Genomic DNA, 16,507 nt, shown 5'->3' with positions numbered 1-16,507 from the left:
ACTTTCACAAGGGGACTTCAGCCAGGGTCGCCAAAACAAAGGCGACAAATGGTGCCCCGTGTGAGGAAGTCCCACTTGTGGAAGTGTGACAGCCGGCTGCTGAACGGACGCAGGAGCCTGCTGTGGTAAGGCGGCAGAAGAGCCGGAGGGGCTGATCCCCTGGGGCTAAGAGCAGCGCTGCAAAGTTATCCCACCACGGTAGCTCGTGGAAGGTCGCGGAGGGTCTGATTTCCCTGGGCAACGATGGAATCCGTCATTAAGGTAGTATATCAAGCTTGTAAAACATACTGCGGGAAAACTGCCCCTTCTAAGAAGGAGGTGGCCGCGGTCCTCTCTTTTCTTGAAAAGGAGGGACTTCTCTCTTTTCCTTATGAGATTTATGACTCCAGCAAGTGGGACTCTTTGACATTAGTGCTCGCTCAGAAAGCTATGTCGTCCCAAGGGGTATTGGTGCTTACATTTTGGGGTCTGATTCGGGAGGCTTTGAAGGCGGCGAGGGAAGAAAAGACTGCCAAAAACCTCCAAAAACCTTGCCAGAGATCTGTTGGGTTTGGATCCGGGCGGGGGGGGGGGGGGTCACCGCGGCCGGGAGACTCCAAATCCTTCAAGGATCTGCCCCAAGACAAGATGGCGCCAGAGGCACCGACCACACCAGAAACGTCAACATCAAAAAAGAAGGAGGAAGAGCCGCCATCATCGCCGACGGCTCCACCCCCGTATCCTCTCCAGTACCCTTCTTTGCATGGCTTTCGTCAGGGGGAGGATCCTACACGGGGAGGGGTAGGGGCCGAGGGATTGCTGGCTGCGGCTCCGCCCTCAGGGGCCGAGCGATTGATGGTTGCGGCTCCGCCCTCAGGGGCCGAGCGATTGATGGTTGCGGCTCTGCCCCCACCACCCGTTCCGCCCTCCCAAACGGCCACCTTCCCAGCTAATCTGGGGAAAGGGACTTTATTTATCGATTGGGGCCGGGTAAGGGAGGAGATGAGAGCGGCGGACCTTTCGGATGATTATACGGCATTCCCGGTGGAGATCAGGGGACAGGGACCCGTTTGGGCATGAGATCAGGGCACACCGCGCGCCAATGTCGGAAGTTTGTCACAGTGCCGCAGGGAAACGAGGATGGGAGGGTGCCTTAGGCCCAGGGCCCCTCCCCTGGACCACCAAATGGGCCAGACAATGCAACTCCGCCTACCCCGGGTCGGGGTCCCGTACCTCAGTGAGCCCCTCGCCCACAGTGGCGTTAACCATGGGAATGGGAGAGCGCCCCTTGGGCAGGATCATGCTTACGTGTGCGGGGAGCGTACTTTCTTGCAGGTCCCCTGAGGAAGAGAACACCGTAAATATGCCCTCAGCTATGACTACTAACATCTCGTCCGCACCTTCGGCATCCCCCTTCGCCCCCCCTCGGCTTCAACTTCGCATAAACAAGTAGAAGAAAGCGTTCAACTGTGTCCGCTTTTATCTTGCAAAACGGCTAAAGTGCCGGAATCCAAGGTCGTTGAAACCCCCTCACTGTATCCACGACAACCGCTGTCTCTGTGTAATCTAACACCACCTGTGGGAGCAGGGGGAGAAGTGAGCTGGGGTGGGACACTTGCTGTCTCCTCTCAGGAGATGGAATGCAGTAACACCCAGGGGGGTGGGGACTGCGGGCAAGGCTCGGGTACGGATTGGTCAAAAGTTAAGGAGGCAGTAAAAGAAAAAACAGCAGGGAGAAAGGGAAGCGATGTAAGTTACAGGCGCTGGGATGATAGTGTCCGGCCAGCACTGTCCACCCTGACTGCGCCTGAAGGTGTAGGTGGCGTCCGGCTGGCGCCCTCTGCTCAGGTTGCACCCGATGGAGAAAGAAATAACGATAGTCTCCGGACCCACTCTCTGCCACAGTGTTCAGACCCATTGACTCGACCCACACATCCTTTTACAAGATTGAGTGCGCATGCAACCAATCAGAAGCCTCTACAACAGTCAGTGCATGATCAAAGGGAGATGGGCACAGTGGGAGCGGTGCGGAGCCCTCAGGTTCCAGCTGTGACTGAACAGGACAGCGAAAGGAGAGAGGTGAATTTGCATTTGGGAGTTAAGAGGAATGCACTAACAGATTGTGGGAAGTTTAGATCTAGCCTGATAGAGGAAGGAAGAGCACTAGAGACCTTCCTGATAGTAGGGAACGATAACAGAGGCCCGGAAGGGGTACCTCTTGATCCGAAAGGCATCACACACCTGATTGTGCAGAGAAACGGGAATTGAAATCACTCCTCGCTTTAAATGCATTAGAAGTGCTGACAGCATCAGGCCTTCTCTTTCCTCATGTAACAAATCTGATGTGCATGGTGCTTAAGCCAGTGCAGTATACATTGTGGGCATCAGAATGGGTTCCCTTCATGGACAGGTGGCCAGATTGAGGCCTGGAGAACAAGCAATTCCATACGGCCTGGTTTGTGAGAGCAATGCTCTCAAGGCTTGAGACATCTGCCTTGTTATTGAACAAATGTTTGTTATTCTTGAGGTACGCTCGAACAGGTACGTGAGACAATGTTGGTATATATTGGGCACAGATAGTGCCACTAAAGCTATCAGCAATCACTCTAATCTCTAATCTCTCTGTCTATAACTTTACTAGTATTGTAGGATGTGGCTTTAATTATTAAGTGTCGGTGACATCACAGAATCACAGAATCACAGAATCACAGAATTGTAGGGGTTGGAAGGGACCTCCAGAGATCATCGAGTCCAACCCCCCTGCCAAAGCAGGTTCCCTACAGTAGGTCGCACAGGTAGGCGTCCAGGCAGGTCTTGAACATCTCCAGAGAAGGAGACTCCACCACCTCCCTGGGCAGCCTGTTCCAGTGCTCCGTCACCTCACTGTAAAGAAGTTCTTGCGCATGTTTGTGCGGAACTTCCTATGCTGCAGTTTCTGGCCATTTCCCCTTGTCCTGTCTCCACTCACCACTGAAAAGAGTCCGGCCTCGCCATTCTGCCCCCCACACCTTAGATATTTATAGACCTGGATCAGGTCCCCTCTCAGTCTCCTTTTCTCAAGGCTGAACAGACCCAGTTCACTCAGCCTTTCCTCATAGGGGAGATGCTCCAGGCCCTTCACCATCTTCGTGGCCCTCCGCTGGACTCTTTCCAAGAGATCCCTGTCTTTTTTGTACTGGGGAGCCCAGAACTGGACGCAGTACTCCAGATGAGGTCTTACCAGGGCAGAGTAGAGGAGGAGGATCACCTCCTTTGACCTGCTGGCCACGCTCTTTTTAATGCACCCCAGTAAGCCATTGGCCTTTTTGGCCACAAGGGCACACTGCTGGCTCATGGCCAACCTGTCGTCCACCAGGACACCCAGGTCCCTTTCCGCAGAGCTCCCCTCCAGCAGCTCATCCCCCAACCTGTACTGGTGCATGGAATTATTCCTCCCCAGATGCAAGACTCTACACTTGCTTTTGTTAAACCTCATCCGTTTTTTTTCTGCCCAGCTCTCCAGCCTGTCCAGGTCTTGCTGAATGGCAACACAGCCTTCAGGCGTGTCAGCCAATCCTCCCAACTTCGTATCATCGGCAAACTTGCTGAGGGTGGCCATTATCCCCTCATCAAGGTCATTGATGAAGATGTTGAACAAGACCGGACCCAGCACAGACCCCTGAGGAACACCGCTGGTTACAGGCCTCTAACCGGACTCTGCACCACCAACAACGACCCTCTGTGCTCTGCCAGTCAGCCAGTTCTCAACCCACCTCACTGTCCACTCATCTATCCCACACTTCCTCAGCTTTGTTATAAGGATGTCATGGGGGACAGTATCAAATGCCTTGCTGAAATCAAGGTAGACTATCACATCAGTTCTTGCAGGCTAATTACACGGTGATTAAAGACCTATCACCTACTCCAAGTGGGATGAATCTCGCTTTGGCTTACTAAGGAAGGAACTTAGTAAGGAAGCTTTTGCAATGTGATGACCTGCACCAATTGCTGAAACGTGTCAGAGACAATGGACAGAAAACCTTGATCACCGTTCACCATGACACAAAAGAGATACATCGTGTCCTAGAGAGAGTAAAGAAGGATGGAGAACAACACTGGTGGGAGGTAATTTTCGGATGGTCCCCCACAGCGACAGGGATATATAACTCTGTACTGCATCCGGTTGTAGTTGTGTTAGGTTTAACATTATTATGCTTAGTACTGATAGTTATAATATATATTAAGATGTGGCGCTTGCTGAGGCGAGTGTCCCGACTCGATTCAGCATTATCTAAGGATACACTACATCGCCTCTTGTAACTCATCTTAAGGCCAGTAGGCTGCGAGGCTGTTAGGGCAGAACTAGCAGGTGCTTCGCAATATAACAGAGCAGGGTTTAACTGAGCATGGGAGAGATTTTGTGGCAGGCAAAGAAGGCGAGGACTCGGGATGTGATGGGATAGGACCTCCCCCTGCTCAGTGGTGTGAAACCTGCATCTAATTTGTGTACCTTGCTTCATCAACTGTCTGCAATAACGTTTAAGTAATCAACAACTGGAATACCATAGGCTTCTCGAAAGATTGTAACCGGGTTCGTGTACGCGCTGTAACGGATGTCTAACTCTGTTTAACTCTATTCTGTATTCAGTTATAGTTGTATTAGGTCTAACATTAATATGCTTTACGCTTATAGTCATATTATATTAGGTATATAGATATATAGGTATATTACATAGGTAAGTATAATGTATGCTGAATGACTCATATGGCAAATGCTAAGACGAACGAATCAGCATCGTCTAAGAATGCAGTATATAGCTTCAGTTAGAACTCACGCTTAAGACATTAGGATTATTAGGTTATAGGTTTTTATATTAATAGGTTATAGGGTTATTAGGGTAGGATTATTTGGCGCATTGCAATGTAACGGGGCAACATTTAACTGAGAGGGCAATGGCATGTATAGGCATAATGCGGGGATTTCGGAGTATTCGCAATTAGGGTCCTCTCAGGTTGTAGTAGATTGGCTTGTGCTTAGGGAGGGGGAAACGCAGTCAACTGAATGGGCTGTGGCAGTTGCCAGGGTCCACAGGGGCCCCTTGGCCCTTGGGAAACCATGGCAACAAATGTCTTGAAGATAAGAGAGAAGAACAGGTTAGACCAAATGAGGAGGAAACAAGACATGCCACATGTCCATTGGTCAGAGATAATTGCAGTAGCCCTAAGGCATGGGGAAAGCTTTAAGAAGGGTGTGCTCCTTGCAATTAACGCCATTTTGCTGCTCACCATATTGGTGTCATGAAAAGCGTGCGAAACTGACCGGGGCTGTCGGAACACTTTCACAGGGGGACTTCAGCCAGGGTCGCCAAAATAACCTTTATTTTTATCGGGAAATAAACCTATATTTTTATCGGGAAACCGATAGTTTCCCCAGGGGTCGTTCTTAGGACCGGTGCTCCTCCCCATCTTTATCAGTGACACAGACGATGGCATGGAGTGCACCCTCAGCAAGTTTGCAGACAACACCAAGCTGAGCAGTGCCATCAATCTGCTGGAGGAAAGGGAAGCCACCCCAGAGGTGTCTGGATGGGCCCCTGGAGAAGTGGGCCCTCATGAAATTTGTCATGAGGTTCCTCATGAGGCTCCTCATGAGGCTCCTCATGAGGTTCAACAAGGCCAAACGCAAGGTGTTGCACCTGGGCCGGGGAAATCCCAGCTATTTCTATAGACTGGGGGAGGATCTCCTTGAGAGCAGCCCTGTGGAGAAGGACTTGGGGGTCCTGGTAGACAAGAAGCTGGACGTGAACCAGCAGTGTGCGTTTACAGGCCAGCTATCATCTGTGAAACCTCATGGGGAACAGGAGAATTTGCCAATGTCATTCCAATCTTCAAAAAGGTCAGGAAGAAGTATTTGGGCAAAAGGAAGATACACATACAGCTCTGGCTTCCCATCGTGGAAGTGTTATTAAGCACATCCACCATGAACAGGGAGACAAATTTTTACAGATATTGGAGCTACCAGAGCCAGTAATACGCTGCCAGCCTACTGGTAACCAAAGCCCAACTAATATGTTTCAGTCACATCTGGTACTTACTTGTCAAGAGAGAAATTGCCTAGTAGCTGATCATAACCAAATGTGTGTAAATTTTAAGACTTGCCTGATGTCAGCCTCCTAAAGCACTCTTGATTTCCTAGTTTGCAGGAACACAGAAGAGAGAAGATGAACAGATGAGACAGTTTAGAGGATGTAAATAAGGTGCAGTAATATTCAGGATCAGAATAAAAAATTATTTTAAAATTTCCCAAGGAAGTAAATGCTTGGTTTCTGTGTCAGCTATAGCCATTCAAAGAAATCGGCCCGTCAGTGATAGTGTTTAATGCCCTTATAGAGCCAGTGATAAAAAACTGATTTCATATGACCAAACACGTTGAAAAACAAACAAAAAAAACCCTACTGATCCATGAAGTAAACCCAAACACATTTACTGACACAGTAAACAATTTTTCAGTGTTTGAGCACCTGACAACAGCTTTGAGCCTTTTCTGCTAACAGAGGCCACATTTTAATACCTTTATGCTTGTGTTAGCTAACCATTTTATACTAAACAAGTATATGTAGGCAATTTTTTTTCACAGCAAATCTAATCTGATGATCCTCGATACAAATAACACTCTTACGAAGTCAACTTCATGAACAACCATCCCGATTCCTGGACTACCCGCCTGCTAAAACAATTTTGCTAAACCCTTTGTGCCAAAGCAGGGCTTGATTCACAAGAAGAAGTAATGCCAGGGATTTTCAGTATTCTCAAAGAGGTATTTTCCCTTGCTACTAGCTTCATGTGGAAAATCACCTGGTTCCTGAAAGATAAGTAGCAGTATAAACTCTTTAGACAGGCAGGCTGATAGGGAATCTGTAGCACTTACATCTTCAAGAGAGTTCAAGTGGGAGGGTCAGCTAAGCAGGGGCCTTGCAGTAACCTCTAGCTGCAGGCAGGAGAGTGAAATCCCAGTGGCACTGCTGATTATGACAGAATTTACAACCATGCCACAGGGCTAGAATTTCAGGGATGGGCTTCGCTTTGTCTCACCCGCAGATGCTGCCTAAGTAGAACTCAAAACTGGAGTTGTGTAAATAGCAGGTACACATCCTAATATTCAGGAAGCTATAGGGAACAGCCATCAGCCTTATTTTCAGCTATCACACACCTCCAAATCTTTCCTTATCCTGCAGATCTGAAAGTGTCATCACAGTTGATTTGTTTCATGTGGTGAGGTGTTGAATTCCCTGCTAAAATATTCAGTTTATAATTCACTGAAGGTTATTTTGAGTAATACCTCCTAAAATGTGATACTGCATCAGTGAGCCCAGTGAATAGAACTTGTAACCAATTAAACTTCTCCCTTGTGGAAGGATTAGCAGTGCATGATAAATGAGGTAGAAACCTGAATACAACACTCATTACAAGATTCTTTAAAAACATTGAACAGACTTTGCAAAACAAACCTCACTGAATTTATCCAGGCAGTTAACGAGACCGTTCCCATTCCCATTCCTAACTTTCAATTAACTAAAAAATGCTAATTGATCTAGCTCTAATTTCATTCCTTCAAACTTTCAAATGAATCTAAGTGAAACAGCCATGTGCTATCCTTGGGCAAAATAAAAAGACTATTTCTGGCCTTTACCCATCTACCTGAAGGCACTTCATCTTGATTTACACTAATTGGGATTGTAAACATCTCTGAGTAAGTGCAAAATGCCACTGGTTATTTCCCGCACCTCTGATTCGGAAAGCTTGAATTTCTAAGGACATTAATAGCAGTAAAATGGTTAGTGTTGTAAGCAGTAAGGTAACAGTTTATGGACATAAGGAAATCTGAATTGCAGATAAAACTAGTATGTTTTGTGTAAGGAAAATATAGCAGTCTGGAGTTACAAAACTAGCATATTCAAGGCCCAACACTGCAGCTGACTGATTAAGCACAGGCAAGAGAAATGGATCTTCTACTCACATCTGTGCTAATCACCAGTTTTAAAATGTTGCACAGGGAGCTGATGTCATTGTCTCATCTGCAGAATCTACAAAGAAAATGGTCAAGACCTGTTTTTATCCACAGCTGACAGTTTTACAAGACTTGGGCTGAAAAGTAAACCACAGAATCACAGAATTTCAGGGGCTAGAAGGGACCTCAGAGATTACTGAGCCCACCCCCTCTGCTAAAGCAGCTAGTCTACAATAAGTGGCACAGGTAGGTATCCAGCTGCATCTTGAATATCTCCACAGAAGGAGACTCCACAATAACTCTGGGCTGCCTGTTCCAGTGCTCCATCATTCTTACCACAATGTCTTCTACATCTTTGTATGGAACTTTCCATGCTCAAGCTTTAGGCCACTGCTCCTTTGTCCTATCACCACACATCGCTGAGAAGGGCCTGGCCTCATCTATTTACCTTCCACCTCCTTTTAAATATTCAAATATTTCCTCTCTGCTCATTGAGATTGTACAGGAAGAGCTTGTGACTTCATTTCAGCCTTCAAAAGAATTCCATTGCATTTGGTGTCTTTGCTTGCAGAGCACTGATACGCTCTTAGGAAACCCTGGACAGTTTTGATAGATAAAACATAGATCTTTCTGCTCCTCAGGCTTTTATCAAGGCCACCAGGTGGAAGAAGAAGATGACTTTGTGGAGAAAGATGTCAACATGGTTATGAAATACAGAGTGTAAGAATCCAACAATGCAAAATAAGAGAGAAATAATAGTAATTATATATTTCTATATACATATTTACCGAAGAAGTGATGCACCACACAATTGCTCAGCAACATTCAGTGGATGTTCAGCCAGTCCTTGAGCAGCAGCTGCCCTCCAGCCAACTCCCCCGTTTTGTTGTTCCACATGATACCACAGGGTATGGGACATCCCTTTGGACAGTTTGGGTCAGCTGTCCTGGTTCTGCCTCCTCCCAGCTCCTCGTTTGCAGGGCAGCACAAGAAGCTGCAATGTCCTTGGCTCTGTGAAATGCTGCTCAGCAACAAGTAAAACATCGGTGTGTTATCAACAGTTTTTCTTCTGAAAGCAAAACATCATACCATAACCAAACACTATGAAGATAAAAAACTCTATTCCAGCTGAAACCAGGACACCAGATCATGAATTCTGCCTGGAAAACTATATGGTCTGAAAATTCTGTCTTCTATAATAAGGAGATATCAGTTTAGAGAAAACAATTCTTGTAATCCCTGCCAAATTCCTCAGGAATTTGCAGGAAAAAAAAAATATTAAGACAAAAACTGTTGTCATGGTTTTATGATTTTTGGTCATCAGTATTGCACACCATAACATCATGTAATGCACTGGGGGGGCTGACTTCTTCCGAATGTTCGTTCGTCGGAGAAGAACTACATTTCCCCAGGAGACTTTGCGGTCAGCAAGGGGATGTAACTCCAAGCAAGGTCACCTGATCTTTCTTCTTCGCCTGCTCTTCGCTGTCTGCGCTTCGCCATCTGCACTTCGCCATCTGCGCTTCGCCATCTGCACTTCGCCGCCTGCTTTTCTTCAGTCACTCAACTGGACTGCACTTCTCACCTCAGCGTTGTGGTGAGGTCTATCTACCATCCAGACAGACTCTCTCTCTCTCACTGTATTTTGCTAATACTATATTTAGTAAATCATTTGTTCCACCTCAGATCAGTGCTGTTGTTTTCAAGTATTTTGGGGTCCTCTGCTTCCCCTTTCCCGGAGGCGTGGATCCGCAGATCCCTCCGCCCTGCTGGTCATGGAACCGGGCTGAACCAGCCCATAAACCGTTGACAACTGTCAAATACATTTCCCTTATTCAGATGCAAAACTCGCATTTCACTCCAGAAATCCTAGTGTTGATTTTTTCTTCTCAAAACACCCTTTTCAACTGTTCCATCAAAATTTATTGAGCTATTCTAAAAAGTATTGGTTGCTTATGTGCCAGCAAGAACACAAATAACTGATCCTTAATTTGTAAAAGGGTTTCACAGTTATGCACAGAAATAGTTTAGTGACTAATGATATTAGAAACATAATTCAAAAAATGCATGCTCCATGCTGAGGCCAAGTCCAAGCAATACTTTTTTTCAGGTCTTCACTGCATTTTAATTGGATCATTTTAATAAATGATGTAATTCATCCTCCTATTACAAGGATTTCATGCTGTGCTGAACAAACCAGGTCACCAAAAATTATGTTGCCCCCCAACAACTTCCACAAAGGAAGGACCAGAAATGTATTTTTGAAACGTTAAAAAACAGAATCAAGAACAAAAAACACATTTATTCCTCAGTTCATTTAGAGGTTTAGAAATTTTCTTGTTTCTAGCTGGAAGATTTAATGTAACTGTTTTCCTTCCTCTGCCCTTTAGAGATTTGTACAAAAAAATTATGAATCATTAAAAATTCACATTTTGTTTGTGATTATATCATTCAATATTTGTTCACAAAATACCTTATTTTACCATCTCAGTCGAATGAGATGCTCTGGACATTAAGATAGATGCTGGAATTGTTTTGCATGGTTCCTTTGAGATGCAGGACTGGCCATTCTTTCCAGCTGTACAACTACTTCACCCAATTTCAAAGGGGATAGGTTAAAATTAGTAATACAGTGGGGAAGAGTTGATGGCTGGACTAGATTATGTTACTGGTCTTTCCAACCTTAAAGATTTTATTAAAAATACCTGCAAGATAAATTCAAATAGAATACAGATGAATATTTCACTTCAAGGTCTTCAGAAGAGATTGTAAACCATACATAGGCAAGGGGATGAAGAGGATCAGAGTGGGCATGAGACTTAAAAGTCTGAACAGCTTAATTTTTTTTTGTTAAATCAAAGTTTATAAACAGCCCATAAAAACACGATGACGACGTCAAAATAAAAGCTATTTCCTGAATTATTTTGGAGCATCTGATTTCTTTAGTTCTGAATTTCTGTTTGGGTATAGGTTAACAAAACATAGTCTCAAACAAAGAAGATTTCATGCCTAGTATTAACAAGTGCCTCTTTCTCTGCTATCACCTGCTTCATGCCACACGGTTCAGCACACGAGTGCAGTCATGGTTTTGCAGCTTTCCACCGTGGGAGGAACTGAACGTTTAAACTTCACTTTAAACTAACCAGCAGAAATTTCCTTGGTGCCATGAGGGGTTACAATGCAGCCAGAACCAGCACCCATCTGCCCCTCCCCCTGATTTCTTCAATGCAGATGCAATCCATCCAGTGGGCAGGGATGAGCAGAGAATCTCGGGACTATTTCAACAGAAGCCTGTAGGTCCCTTTCACACTTCTTACTGAGCAAGTGATAGCACATCCCTCTTTATCTGAAAAAAGACACTTGTGCAAAATGCCAGCGACTCTCAGGCTGCAGGTGGAGATCTTCGCAAAAGTATCTGGACCTCTTTCACTTCCCTGCTACAACAGTTGAGGGAACCAGTGCTTTTGGGAGTGTTATAACATGTCTCAATGTAAAAATGAAACAGTGGGAATGTCGAATGAGCATGGGAATGAACAGAGGGCATGTAAAGCAGATCATCTAAAGGAAAGGAAATCAGGTGAGAGCTATATTTTACTTCCCAGCCTTTTTCAGTAGGTGAATACTGCATTGAAAACTGCCTTTTTTTTTTCTTTTTTTTTCTTCTGGAGGATGAAGAGCTCTAAGAAAGGCATCCCTAAGTGCTGCCAACTTTGTTCAGATCCTTTCTCCCTAAGGACAGTTTCCTAGGGGAACTCATCCAGAAATTCCTTAAATAGCCTGAAGTTTGTATTCTTGAAGTTCAGGGCCCCAAATCCACTCTTTTACAAGGCCAAACTGCAACTCAAAATCATGTTAAGCTAATGGTAAACACCAGATGTGTAACAAGCAAAACTGAGAACACTCCACAGACAATAAATAAACAAACTGTAGAATCACAGAATTGTTAAGGTTGGAATAGACCACTAAGATCAAGTCCAACCATCAATCCATCACCATCGTGCCCACAATCTGTGTCCCTCAGTGCCACATCCACAGAATCACAGAATGGCCAGGGTTGAAAGGGACCTCAAGGATCTTCAATCTGCAACCCCCCTGCCACATGCAGGGCCACCAACCTCCACGTTTAATGCTAAGGCTGCCCAGGGCCCCATCCAACCTGGCCTTGAACACCTCCATGGACGGGGCATCCACAGCCTCTCTGGGCAGCTGTTCCAGTACCTCACCACTCTCTGGGTAAAGAATTTCCCCCTGATGTCTGACATCCACACTATCAGGAATGGTGACTCCATCACAGGAAATTGTCCTGAGTGTTTTGCATTCTCCTTTTTATCTATCTGCCCATGATACATCCAACGGAATCATGTTTAACCTGTAGAGGCTTAGGAAAATTGTTCCCTTAGGACAGTGTTGTAATTAATGTCCACAGCTTGCAGACATTATGTGGGCTTCAGAAACACTACCTAGATGGAAAGCTAGAAATTCCCTGCTAGACTATATGACATCTTAACAGACTTACAAAGTAATTACTATTAATTCAGATCTGGGGAAAAAAAAAAAAAAAGAAAAAAGAAAAAAAAAAAGAGAAGGATGAAAATTTAGTATAAGAAGAATGTTTCAGAACAGTTAATATCTTTTATAGAGCTTGCAGTGCTCATTCCTTCTTTGTGGTGCTATGTTCACCACAAAACTCTCCCTGGACCCTATAGTGATGGCTCTTGACTAGGATAGGAGGGAGAGTTATGGCAAGCTATCAGTGTACTAAATTTTAATCCAAGAGGAAGCCATTAATGCTGATAGCAGGAGCTTACACTTCCATGGTCTAAGATCCTTTGGAATTTATTTTAATACCTTTTGTAACATGGCTTACACATTACTTGTTCTACACTTGTCTGCAATTCCACATGATGTTCAGATTCACTATTTATGGCACATTCTAAATATTCTTTCTTTGCTGTCTTTGTAATGTGTAAAACCAATTTTAACCACTGCCAAGGCTGCAATCCTTCAGAGACCAATGCTTTAACTGGCCAATGCTATTTTGGCTGGTTGTAGCTCTTACACCTGTTACCACTTTGTGCTTTTTCATTTAATACCTCTGTTCTCCTCTATGCTACTTTTTATCCTCGGTTCCCAGACAGTCCAGTCTATGAGGAATGAAGAATTGACAGTCTTATCAGAGAAACACAGAGATGTTATTATAAAAATAAGCACTGTATTGTGATCACATAGAAGTAAGCTAAGACAAAACTGATTCAGTAACAGCTCATGCTCTGTTAGACAATTGCTGTTAGAACTAAAAAGACCAGAACAAAGCTCCAGGCATGCCAGGAGAAGCCATGACAGATCTGACAGCAGATCTGACAAAGTTTAATCTTTGAGCATTTGGTACAGAAGACTACTGAAAATCCTCCTATGGCTTTAAGCTCATGAATGTGACCAAGTAGAGGTGCTCTACAAGGCCCTTGCTCCTGCCAGTGTGATTTGGTCTCACAGAAACTTTGCAGGTCTCAGAGGAACCTACATGGCCATTGACGTGCTGAGCATTTGATTTTTTCAAACAATGCAGAGGGCACAACTAACTAAACTGTTACCATTAAAATGACAACTACAGAGTACATAGCCAAATTCTGAAATTCCTGTAGCTGAGACTACACCTCTTATATATATGTCACCTCTTATGGTGAGGTTTGATTAAAATCACATTCCTTAACACAGTTTATTAGATATAAACCTTTCATTATATGTTTATGATATGCTGTGAGCAGTTACATGCACATAAATTGGTATGCACCCAAATACAACTGGAATGTACAAATTGCATTGCAAATGATGACTGGAAATAAATGGAATAGATGTACAATTGCACCTGGTCAAATTACAATTAGCCATCTAAATACTAGCAGTTGACAGCTGCACGTAAATGTACCTACGTTGCTTTGTGCTATTTACTGGCATCCCTTTAAAGAGACCATCAAGAACAGTGTCTTCTTCAGCAGCCCTTCACTGCTGATGCACAGCTTGCAGCTCTAAAACACTGCAATCCTCATTACTTGATCATTAGTTGAAATTAATTGATCAGTTTTCAAAAACCAAACAAATCTTTTCCAGCAAATTGGAACACCACATACAGAGTGTTTTGCATTGCAGAGGAAACTAGCTTCTACCATCTGTTTTTTTTTTTGTCCATCCAAGGGCCACAAATTTATGCACTGTTTTTTAAAATACTCCCAGTACAACATTAAAAAGTGGCACACACATTCCAGTCACAGCCTTTTAAAGCTATGTCAATTAGTAATCTATTAAAAACTCAAGATACCCCAGCAATCACTTCTAGACTCGGCTGATTCACCATTGCTGCTTGTAGTGCTCTAAACATCACACTTCACCAATGCACAAAAACACTTGTCTCACACAGACTTGCATATCTTTTTTTTTTCTTCAGTACGTTATGTGGTGAAACACTGCATTTGTAGCCGAATAAACTAATAATTGTGACCACTGTTATTAATAAGAATTACATCTATTCTCACAAAAAGAAGCTCTAGTTTTGAGTTCAACACAAATATAAATTACGTCAGCGTTTCCACCTTACCTTTGTTCATATTTTTTTTGCTTGCTGTCACATCAGTCATGACAACATGACCTATACAAAAAGTACGGCACTTCTGTCTTCAAATATATGAGTATATGATAACAGAAACAAAAAAGGAACCTGACAACAAACTTAGGGAGTGTTAAAATCTGCAGTGTTGGAATGGACAGCATACTCTTCTGTGTTATGGAGGACAAAAATAGCAAAGATTGTAAAGAATGTAGACTGTGTACTTCAATCACTTGCACTCTGCCTGATTCCCTTGTTCTAGTTGTGTTGATTCAATTCTGAAAACTTATTCTTTGTAGACCCGTTCTTCCAAAAGCTTCTGGAAGGTGCGCTACAGAAGCATTACAGCCACAGATGTGTATTTTTTGCTTCTCTACATGCAGGGCTTATCTCAGGATGGGATGCCTGCTGAGCTTTGCTCTCCATTCTCTCTGCAAAAGGCACACTATTGCAAGCTGTTGTCCAGGGGACAGTTCAGGATCACGTGGCTCCACTTCCAGGCTGCCTCTTATGGTCAGTGCCACTGGGTCCTGCAGCAGGACTGCTGCATCTCAGAGATCAGAGTGCCCTAGCTTCTTACGCTTGCATGAGCATCTCTGTCAGCTTGTAGTCACATCTTCACCTCTCATTCCGTTTCAGTATTTGTTTCCACAGAATATCCTAATTGCAGATATCACTGTCCGTGCTAGATAGTGTCCACTTCCACTACACATTCACAAATTAGTTGGATGTACCACTATAAATTATACAGATAAGTAAATCAGAAAAGGATGAGACAAGGATGAAATAAACTTCTTTTTTTTTTTTTTTTTTTTTTTTTTCTTTTTAAGTTCTATTTATTAGTGGTAGAAAATACTTTCCTCTTAATCCCAGTGGATTGTCTTGTGCCTCCCTTGAGATGCCTGCACCCTGCTTTGGAAACTACTGGTTTAGAAGACCACAGACAAAGCCTGACAATCATTTCTGACCCAAATACGCTTTCATTGGCGTAATTTTCATTCCAAAAAAAACTTTTCATCTTTTGATATGCCTTTCAAAGCTTACATAAATCAAGAGGGCTCCTCAGAATGATGATCTGTTGCTGCAGGGGACACATCTAACACAGCTTTTGCAGCTTCCCACTGAGAAGCTGCAGTGGAGAGCTTGCACAGCATTTTCTCATTCAGAAGTGGTAAGGCAAAGAGTTCCTGTTATTTAAGAAGTCAGTGAGTGCACCTGTTTTTGATTTAAAAACCTACTTTTGTGAGCCAGCCCTCTTACATTTCTGGAGTCAGAGTGGCCTAACAACTTAGTATGCCTCTGATTGCACATCTCCTTTTAAGACCTTCAAAGGGTGCTCCAAAATTCACTTTAAAGATTCCCAGTACCTCATTAACAGGAGTGCCGGGTCTCATGATGATTCTGGCAGAGGATGGAGTGGAATAACTCAAACCACAGGCCCCCACTCCTGCTTCCATCACCACTCTTTCAGGAAGGTGATCTAGTAATCACTGAGATTACAGATTACATATTCAAACAGTCCCTTTAAACCTTTTCATGCCAGCTGCTCAGTCAGGATTTCCATCTCTTAGACCAAAGACAGACTGCTGATTGAGTCTCTTATAGTTGCTGCACCAATGCACGTGTGCACCAGCGGAGTGTAGCAGGCAGGTGTGCCCAGCCCCTGATTTTCACTCCTGATTGCTCTTCCTCCTGTAAGGCAGCCTTCAGTGCCTCATTGTCTTCCAGCATTTCCTTCCTTAATTTCTTTCCTTAGAGTACACACTTAACAAGCTTTTGGTGACTGCAGAATACATTCACCTGTTATGCTGCAAAGCCATTCTTCAGTTGTATTTTCTCCGTTTTTAAACTTCCTCTCTCATTTTCTCTCTGTTTTCTGTCTCCCACTTTCAAGCAACTTTATCTCCTATCTTCACCACTGTCTCCTGCACATCTGATTT

At 44.1% G+C, this 16,507-nt stretch overlaps 1 protein-coding gene across 2 annotated transcripts in view; it reads right to left on the bottom strand.

Annotated features, from left to right (window-relative positions):
- The window catches only part of PLPPR1 (phospholipid phosphatase related 1), a 133,702-nt gene that overhangs the window by 77,693 nt on the left and 39,502 nt on the right, over window positions 1–16,507 (bottom strand). The window contains exon 1 of one of the 2 annotated variants that reach the window (XM_042866230.1): window positions 8,755–8,787. The exons of the other annotated variant lie outside the window; for it this stretch is intronic. The gene's annotated coding sequence lies outside the window, so the exon portion shown is untranslated. Of the gene's footprint in view, window positions 1–8,754; window positions 8,788–16,507 lie in introns of those variants that run through there. 2 annotated transcript variants of the gene reach the window in all.

This window comes from Lagopus leucura, unplaced genomic scaffold (genome assembly GCF_019238085.1).
Source record: "Lagopus leucura isolate 7727_CA_CO unplaced genomic scaffold, USGS_WTPT01 Super-Scaffold_810, whole genome shotgun sequence".
Lineage (NCBI taxonomy): Eukaryota > Metazoa > Chordata > Aves > Galliformes > Phasianidae > Lagopus > Lagopus leucura.
Note: the sequence above shows the minus strand (reverse complement) of the source record. Positions and strands in the feature narration are given on the sequence as shown.